Here is a 10,004-nt window from a genome sequence, read left to right as displayed (position 1 = left end):
AGCAGGATGCTCTGCTCCTCTCAGCCTCCCTGAAGATCACCAGTACTGGTGCTGGGGCCCACTGAAGGAGCCACCCTGGGGGTCTGGGACTACTGTGCTCACATAGAAGGAGCTGCAGCCACTTCTGTGACCCACCAAGATCCCCTTCTGTGGATCAAAATTACAGGCGAGGCTGCAGTGTAACGTGGGGGTCATTTCTGCCTCCTCTTACCTGACAGGAAATGCATTCCCAAGAGCTAACACAAGATATTCATAAAGTCCTTCTTAAGCTCTTGAATATCCACCTCAATTTCCTGTGCAACAGCTGGTGTGGTTTTACAATAAATGGGAATAAACTGGTACACAGCCCATGCTCTTGTAATTGGCACAGTGATGGATTTTGAGCCCTTTTCAACATTTGTGAAGCCAGATGAGCCAGGCTAGCAGCAACAGGATGCCACCATGAAGCATAATTATTTTATAGCTCCTACTTAATTTTTGGAATATCAAAATTTATGACAATCGCTAAAGCGGTTTGATTAAACCCTAAGCGTAAACACACCGTGATACAGAAGTTGTTTTGCTGTCATCCCAAGGAAGCATCTATTTGCAAAGTACATGGCAATATCAAAGAGCTCTCTATTGATTAAACTTTGAAAATAAAATTGCACCACTTATCATATGCTGTTTGCAAAAATGCCAATCATTATAATACTCACACAAGCATACTGCATCTTCCCCCCGAACTCATTAAATTTATTACTGAGGCTCTATCCTGAGCTGCCTACATGTGGAAAAAATATCATTCAGATAACGCATTAACATTCATAACCAGTATTTAAAGCTGTGCATGATGCCATCTCAAATGATAAGGGTCTTGTCAGCATTTCCAGTATAAGCCTCATTTCAGGGAATGGAAGAAGGGAGGGAGTGGCAACACTGTATTTCAGCAATTTTAAATGACACCAACAAGAAGCCTGACATACAAGTTGTCAATCTAATTGTACCTATCTTTCAGAGTTAGGTGCATCTTTTATGTCCACATTCAGTTTGAAAAATAGTGAAATTCTCAATACATCATTGTAAGCTACCTGACAAATGCTGTCATTCTGCTTGGGCATACAGCATCCCACACGACTATAATTCTAGATCTAAGCCTTCATATTATAAAAGCTCTTAAGGTATAGAACAAAAATGATATGATCCCCCTCCTCACAGCTATATTTGCACTCTGGAGGAGAATGAAAGAGGTAAGCAAAACAGCTAACAATACAACAATGAGGGCTGGTTCATGACTCATGTGATCAGATGTTCCTGCAGTATCAAAATAATAATACTGAATACAAATTTTAACAGCAGAAAGGATAAAAAATAACAGCTAAAAATCTTTTTTGGGGGGAGAAATTTGTAGGTGCAATGCATCTGCCATGAGCCCAATTCTGCTACAGGTACAGGGTAAGCTGTGATTTGCCAAATGACACCTGTTAGCTGTTGATGTTTAAGTATTCTGCCAAAAGAAAAGATACTTAAGATATTTGTATTAGTGAAAAAAAAAGAACAAAACTATCAAAAGACAAAAGTAGTTGTCATAGGGCAAGAGAGGCTTCTGAAAGACATCTTTAAAAAGGAAGGCATTGAAGTGCTTACACTTGGGATGATCTGGGCCACTGGACAGTTAATAAGTAAATATATGCAAAGGAGGGACCTCTGCTCTATAGAATTCTAAATGTATCAGTAATATCAGCTAGAAACAATAAAGCCAAACACTTCTGTCTGCAAAAGCAACAGTATTTCTAATCAGAAAGCTCAAATGCTAACCAGTGTAGTGGTTGTAAAGCAAAAAAACACTGAGCAAATATGTGTGCAAATGTATTTTCCAGATTCCAAGACACAGCTGATCACCAAGGCTGACTGAGCTATCCTCTTCTCCTCCCGCTTTACTTGCTGCTCAGGCACAAAGTGGACATAAAAATCTCCTGCTGTGCAAAGGATTTTATTGCTTTACAGGAAAAAGACTAATAGATGATAAAAAAGAGGCCATATAAAGGATGGGCAGTTGTTCAAAAATTATATGCTTTGGAATGGGAAGAAATGCCACAAGAGGTATGGAATGCATAGGCACACTTTATATTGAGGCCAAAGCTGTTCCACTTCACGTGGAATCTCACAGGCTAGAAAGGCACCACACAAAGAACAAGGTCCCTGCAGTGCAGCAGTTAGGCACACACTCATCCACTGCCTGTTCCACAGTCAGGTGTCCCCTACCATCCCCTGGCATTTAGGCTGGAAAGCAGACGACTAAATATCTTCAGCCTCCAGACCATGACTGCAATATAAAGCAGAGGTATTACCCTAACTAATTCCTTCCCTTCCTATTGCCCTTTCAGTTAATGTGCATGTTTGGCACGTTTCTGATTTGCTTTGGAATGAGTCTATCAAGCCAAAGATGGTTCTGAGGACAGCCAGAAAAGCAACTTCAAGGCCAGGTAAACTGTACTGTTAAAAATTGAGGTATCAAACAGTTTTAAGCACCATCAGAGTTTGACCACTGCCAATAGCAGAGGAGATTTGAGTATGCCTATTTTCTACCCAAGCACCTACATCTCAGCAAAAAATGTCATACTAGATACTCAAAATTTATGTGTTTGTGTGTAACTCCCCAGGGCAGAAGTCAGCTGGAATCCTGGCCCCATGAAGCCAAAGGGAGATTTGTCTGTGGCTGAAGTCTAGGTCAGGATTTTATGTATGTTTATATTGTGCTTGGTGCAATAACAACTCAGGGAGCTACTTCAGATGCCAAATAAATTCTAAGGTTTCTGTGGAGTTTGAAATACTTTATAAGTGATTCTCCCCAACATATTAATGCAGCCACCATTCTCACAAGTTCTAATTGTCTCATCAATTTCTTTTCATGCCACTTGCAGTTATACATCATGCTTCAAAGTCAGCATCTGTACAACCAGCCTCCACAAGACAAATATTATAGGGTATTTTTCAGGTAAATGATTACTGCTCAGAGACAGCAAAGGTTCTGGCTAGAGTGATGTGGAAAAGACTGCAGGAAAGCAGGGAATGTTTTTCTTTAGTCAAAAATTGAAGCATTTAATTCTCAGAGAATTAACTTTTTTATCCTTGGTAAAACTTGTGGGTCAAGATAATGGCAGTTTAATAAAGCAAAGCGACAGGCTGCACGTGGAAGCAAAGGAAAAAAAGATTTATTCTTAGCAGGTGTTGTCCCGCCACTTCCTGGGAGATAGGTCTTCATTAGCAGTTGCTCCCGAAAACAAACAGCCTTGTAGTAACAAATGTCATCTCCTCCTTCTCTTAGCTTTTAGTGCTGAGCAAACATCATGAGGTCTGCAATATTCCTTTGGCCAGCCGGGGTCAGCTGCCCTGGCTGTGTGCTCTCCCAAAACCTTCCTCCTCTCCAGCCCACCGGTGAGGGGAGAATGGTGGAGAGGCAGCTCTGAAGCTGTGGGAACACTGCTCAGCAGCAGCCAAACCACTGGTGAATTATCCACCCCCCTCTGGCTGCCAGTGCCCAGCGCAGCACTGCGGGGGCTGCACTGGGGAAATGAGCTCCATCTCAGCCAGAGCCCAAGCAGCGAGGCCAGGCTGAAACCTTCCACCCTCTCAGGGCAATTCTCTGTCACTTATCCACTGACGAAGTGGGAAATTAAATCGCTAATAGCACCGCCCTTCATCAGATCAGGTTCAACACTTTTGTGAAGGGGGGGACCTTGACTGACAGCCAGACATGCACACAGCCTGTGCACATGCACCATTACATTCCTCTTAGAAACCAGGTGAAAAACATAAAAGCCAATGATTACCCAATTTTTTCTTCAGTCGGTAACTATTCACAAACCTCTCACGGAATGAACTGCAAGGAAGGAATTTTTGGGAACACATGGAGTCTGAAAAAATGCTGTTTCTTTTCTACTCCTCCCAATTTTTTTCTGAAGCAAAACCAGAACTATGTGACCTCTGTGCATAATGACAACTCAATGACACGGCTCTCATTCTGAATGTGGAATATGAAATGCTCACTGTGAACTGCTCAAAAATAATCCTCAGGCCATGATTATTCATAGAAATTATTTGGTGAGTAATTTCAATTAAATAAATTCAAGGAATCAAGAAAAATAGGCTAAACTAATAGAATGCATTATTTATTATGAATAATTCATTTGGAGGAACTTTCTCCCACTATTGCAGAAAGCCAGCTCAAGGCGTAGGGCACTGAAGTCTCACTTAAGCCCTGTTTTGAGGTCTTAATTGGGGGCTTTCATGATGAATCACTCTAGGCTGGCCCTCTGCCCAGGACTGAATTTCACCCATTGCTCCTGCTCCTCACATATTTCTAGATATGCCATTAACACAGTGGAATTTGTATTCTTTCAACTTCACTGCCATAAAAATAATGATATGGAGAGATTTCATTATGTTTCTTTTACTACTAAAATCTAAAGGGAAGAAACTTCTCACATCAGCTCACCAGACTTTCAACAGTGAACGTTCATCATGCCCATACATCAACTGCATTATGCAAGTAAGAGCCCCTTGTCCACTGAAGTAAGGCAAGAAGACACAATAATTTAAACAAGACTCTCCAAATGACTAAAAACACTTGTGTGCACTTGTTCTTGCATGATGGAACATTTCCAGTTAAAAACATTCACAGTATGTAACACATAGATTATGACTGAGGAAATCTGAAAAATTGTACTTATAAGTGGTAGTGGTAGAAATTGCTGTAGACATTCACACATTTGAAACACAGTAAATAATAGATCCATTGTTGTTTTAAGGATGGAAAAAAACCCCACACACTTCTCTTTTTTTTTGTTCTTGTTGCTCAGCAATGCCAGCACAGAATATCTATCATCAGGAAGATTCATCTCATTGTTCCTATCAGAGAAAAAGACCCAATGACATGATGAAACAAAGCACTTCCAAAAATATTTAAACCACTCAATAAAACCTAAGTGTAGACTTTGAAGCTAAGCATTTGTTCAAAGATCTGATCCAAATCCCACTGAAATCAGTCGGAGTCCTTCCACTGACACCAAAGGGCTTTGCAACAGACATACTACTTTCCTGAATAGGATAAAGACATCCATAAATATTAATTTTCTCACTGTACTTTGCTGGCTCCTATTATAAAATGTGTGAGTATAGTAGGGGAGTGGATATTTGTTTTTCTAGGCAAGAAAGAAAAAAAAAAATGGGCTATGCCTAAACTAATGATCAGTTCTTAATTACACAGTGGTGAGTCTGTCAGTATCCCCAAAGCACAGGCTACCTGGGATGCTGTCTGACAGACAGCTTCTCTATCCCATTTCCAGCTGAAACCAATATTACTGCCATTGTAACACACTAAATTCTCTTCTTAAGACAGCCAGGATTAATGATATAAAACATCAGAAACTGGTAGCTCTACTGCTGCAGTTTGTACCACCAGGGTAGAATCACACTGTGCTGTTATAAAACAGATTACCCCAGATATACTGAAACAAATCATGATGAAGTCTCCTTGCAAAAAAGTCATGTTGCAGTTAGATAACGGGTCTCAAAAATGCGTAACCTTGGCCAGGGTCTGAGTCCTTGCAGGAAGCAAAAACTGAGCTAAGAGGTAGAACGCATACTGATTTTAAGTCATAGTTCATTAAATTCTTTCATTTATACAATAGGTAGTCATGAAGTGTCAGTGAACAGTAGTCTGAAGTAGGCCAGCTCTCCATATGTTTGAATAGTTGGGAGAAATGGAGCTAAAAAGCACATCTGGAAACCAGAAAAATTCCTTACAGTTGATGGCACAGCCAATTACTGATTGCCAGCAAAAGGCAGCTCAGTAGACACCACCCTGCACTCTGGAGTGCCCCTTTGCCCTCAAATTGGCTCATCCAGCAGCTCTCCTTCCACTGAGGCTTCATCCCAAAGGTCTCCCTCCTCTGCCTCTCTCTGCACGTGTCGCTCCCGTTGGCTGTTGCTGGGCAGCCTGTGGGAGCAGGGATGGGCACAGGGCCACAGAGGGCACAGTCTGCCAGCTCCTTCCTCCCTGCCTTTCATGCTCATCCTCCTTCACCATCCCCTGCTCATTTCTTGCCCAAAATAAGTGAAAACCAGAGACTCCTCTTTCATCCTGTCATTTATAGCAATCCCAGTGCTGCGGGATGAGACAAAACTGTGGATTACAAGTAACAATTATTTTGCATACTGTTCACTGCTAAATCTGGAAACTGTTTATTTCCTTAAGAATTCCTTTTAAGTGAGACTCAAGAATCCACCTTACAGTATAGGAAAGACCCCCAAAATGTGCATAGTTATGGAAGTAGAATATATCAGCTACAAAGAGACACATATTCACTGAGAAAGCAAGAATACAGGGTACTTGTTGAATGATGATTATCTCACAACCCTACAAGTTTACATGGAGTAGGCATCTCATATGCAGTTCAGGATTACAGGATGAGGAACATATGAGATCAGTAAATACCTAAATTTACATATTCCCATTTTTTTACTACACCAGCTATCATGCTATGTTCACAGAAATCAATATTGGCATCTACTTATACTATATGAATAAACCCTTCTTTACTTGCTAGCAGTATCCAGGCTACCTTAATAGATTCTAATGATCAGTAAAACTTATATCCTGCCCTCTATCCAATTCACAGAGTTTTTGCTTTGTTTATCACTGCCTTCATTCCTTTATTCCATAAGACTTGGTGGATATGTTTGTTCCTTCATTTATATACAGAGAAGCAAACCCAGAAAAACTGATAGGTAAAGATGTATAAGTAGTGTTTAGCATCCACCTGCAGATACAATGTGAAGAAAGAAAATTATCTCCACATTTTTCCAGACTTTTTCTGCTCCTTGATATTTACTCTCCCAGAAGGACAACAGCATGATGTGCACTAGGCAGGAAGGGTAATGATCTGTGCCAAATTTTATGCGTTTATGCTTCATGCTGTGGTCTGGCTTTTTTTCCCCTGCCAGCAGACAGATAAAGTGGTGGCTTCAGGACCATGCAGGAGCCAAGAGCTGCTCTGGTGTACGGAGCAGCATAGGACTAACAGACTATTTGAAGTGGGTTAAGGCTGGCACCAGGCAAGTATTCAGTTCATACCTGCTCTGCAGCAGTCTGGGAGTGTCCCCATGGGAAACAGGTATGGGATAATTAAGGGCTCTTAAGCCAGCAGACAAGGATATTACAAGGATAAACATTTCACACTGAAGACAGTTAGATGCAGACTGGTAGAGAAAGCCCAGTTTTTTACCTGTGGGGGATGAAACCTATTGGAACAATTTACCAAACATGATGGCAGATTTTCACCATAGGCAGTTGCTAAAATATGCCTGGATATTTTATTGGGTTTCATTTTTTTTTTCTTTTTCCTATGAAGTATGATCTACTTTGAACAGGAATTAATTCCAATTTAGCTGATGGCTTGGGTTATGCAAGATCCAAAAGCCACAGTGGTTCTATTAAGCCTCATAATCTTTGAATCTGTACTCTGTCTTCATAACTTTGCACAAAAAGGAGGATAAGGGAACACAGCTAAATATTTGGGACCTTTACAATGCTTACAAATCAGGCATAACCCTGAGTTTCCCCAAGCCCTCATGGGCTGCTGTACCAACCTGCCTCCTGGCCTTCCATTCCTGGAGGCTCCCAGATAGTCACAGACTGGAAATGTTCCTGTACTCAACACGCAAAATAAAAAGGCAGTAAAACAGGTGGAGGAAAAAAGCTGTTCTTTTATACTCTGTTTTTAATTGAAGGTATTATAAAACACTTCAGGCATGCTGAGAAATCAGGACTTTGTTCCTAAATAAAAAGCTGAAGCTATTATTTTTTTTTTAATCCTTGTTCCTCCTCCTACAACCATGGTTATTATATGCATGCATTTACAGTGTAATAGAATCAGTATCATCTCTGTGTCTTTTTACTGCTGCAATCCCCTAACATGCTGTTCCTTCCATCCCACATGAATCTGGTAATTACTGCTGAGGCATGCCATGCGTACGCTTTCCCTTCCAAGGCAGCAGCAGCAGTGCCACAAACACATTTCCTACCTATTAGTAAACACAAGCAAGTGGGACAGTGTATGTTGCCTCATAAGCCAATTCCAGGACATGGTCCTTGCTCACCAGAAAGCTGCACCTGACTGAAACTCACGCACATAAAACAAATGTACACTGTGAGACAAGGGAAAAATGCACTGGACTTACTTGTGCCTTCATTTTTGCTGTGTGTTGGAGAGAGCTGGCAGAGCTGGCAGTGCTGGGCTGCTCAGGTGAAATGTGATGAAGGGAGGTTACAGGAACCTCTATGTGCCTCTGTGCAGTGCCAGTGTGGGCAGGTGTGTGTGAATATGCTCCCCTCTGAAAAAAATAAAACCAAAAAAATCAACCTGGGTTTCTTTTTACCTTCTCTTTTTTAGGCTTGTGCCCCCAGACTGTGTTAGAAAGAGCTGAAAACAGGATTTGCTACAGTCTGTAACTAGTCCAATTTTGCTCCCCAAACATCATATCCTCATGTTTGAAGCAGAAAACAAGCAAAAAAATCTAACAGAATAATAATCTGGCTGCTGGTGTATTAGTGTTGTAAAAAGGCAGATCTGCCACACACATCTTTCTTGATCTTAGCAATTTTTGCTCTTGAATTCAGCTGGAAGAGAGTTAGGATGGAGCAGTTCTGAGTGCATTTCAGAATCACAATCTTGTTTAAATTCACACAGCATCACACCAAAAGCGTGCTCCAGGGTGGGATGCTCCTGCTCTTTCCAAAACCTCTCCAAATTTTAGATAGGGAAGCTGCAACTGCTTCAATCCCAAATGAAAACTCCAGCACTATTCCTGTCCTGGAGCACTGCAAAGGCATCTGTGCTGGCTGCTGCAGGATGTTACCTTTTCCAGCCTCAAGAAGAGAGATTAGAATAGACAGTACATTTCTGCTGCTCCTAAAATGTGGGCTCTGATACATAATGGCTAAAGAATACCATGAGATGACAGTACCACTTTTGCCAAGCCCAGAACTCTTTTGGCAGCAAACCTTTACATTCTGGAGACTAAGTAAAGTGTGTATAGTTCCCTGTAAGAATCTGGCAAAAATGCACCCTGCCCTTCGAGCACTTTAAAAATTCCCTGTGGAGTGCCTTTTTTTTCCCCTCCCCCCAGTGTGAACCCAAAGTTTTACCTTTCAGATAGAGATCAAGAGCAGCCATCCTTTCCCATCACACAGATCTGTGCCCAGGGCATGGAGCTTAAGCAAAGTTACAATAACCCACGTTCAATATCTTGTTCTTTTTAAAGGCAGCCAAATGCTACACCACAACATTGCAATGGGGCAGAGGGACCAATCCAGCCAGTGGGAATGATGGTGTTAGATGTGGTTAGATCTGGCTGCTCAGCACTCGGGGGAGCATTCCAGAGAGTGTAGGGATTCAGGCTTGGGACTGCCGCTGCCTGACAGCCCGGTTGGGTGGAAGGTGTTGAACTTCCCTGAACGTGTAGAACACCAGTGTGCTGGGCAGAGCTCGGCACGGCAATTTGGGAAGGGGGCTGCTCCAGCGGGAGCGGGGGATCGATGCTGATGCCAGATCCGGGATTTGCAGCACCGCTGTTCCGAGAGCCAGACTGTGCATGTGTGTGATGTGTGATGTGTTATGCGTGCGTCTGTGTGGCGTGTGCGGAGGATGTGTGCGGGCTGTGCATGTCTCTGTGCGGTGTGCGTGTGTGCGGTGCGCGTGTGTGTGCGGTGCGTGCGCGCTTGCCGGCTGGCTTGTGCCGAAGAAGCTGCTTGACTTGCTCTCGATTTTGAGGGCACGGATTTAGGGACTCGGGGCCAAAAATTCTCCGGACCCAGGTAAATCCGCTTGTTCCCTGATTCCCCTTCCCGGCTCCGAGTGCCCGCGCTGTCCTGCAGGTGCTGTCAGAGCGCTCCCGCGATGAGCAGCCGAGCCAGGAGCGGAGCCGGCTGCGAGAGCCACGCAGGGAGGGGGGGACGGGGA

General features: G+C 42.7%; 1 protein-coding gene and 1 long non-coding RNA gene across 11 annotated transcripts in view; one reads left to right on the top strand and one right to left on the bottom strand.

Moving 5' to 3' along the window:
• The window catches only part of LOC108447473, a 399,010-nt gene that overhangs the window by 171,171 nt on the left and 217,835 nt on the right, over window positions 1-10,004 (bottom strand). For 9 of the 10 annotated variants that reach the window (XR_001863059.1, XR_001863063.1, XR_001863058.1 and 6 more), the window contains exon 1: window positions 8,224-8,377. The exons of the other annotated variant lie outside the window; for it this stretch is intronic. This is a non-coding gene — a long non-coding RNA (uncharacterized LOC108447473). Of the gene's footprint in view, window positions 1-8,223; window positions 8,378-10,004 lie in introns of those variants that run through there. 10 annotated transcript variants of the gene reach the window in all.
• Window positions 9,731-10,004, top strand: part of SLITRK2 (SLIT and NTRK like family member 2) — a 5,678-nt gene continuing 5,404 nt past the window's right edge. Inside the window, exon 1 of the mRNA XM_008636160.2 lies at window positions 9,731-9,859. The gene's annotated coding sequence lies outside the window, so the exon portion shown is untranslated. The remainder of the gene's footprint in view (window positions 9,860-10,004) is intronic.

The sequence above is a fragment of the Corvus brachyrhynchos genome, unplaced genomic scaffold (assembly GCF_000691975.1).
Source record: "Corvus brachyrhynchos isolate BGI_N302 unplaced genomic scaffold, ASM69197v1 scaffold346, whole genome shotgun sequence".
In the NCBI taxonomy this organism is placed as follows: domain Eukaryota; kingdom Metazoa; phylum Chordata; class Aves; order Passeriformes; family Corvidae; genus Corvus; species Corvus brachyrhynchos.
This window is presented reverse-complemented; position numbering and strand designations above follow the sequence as displayed.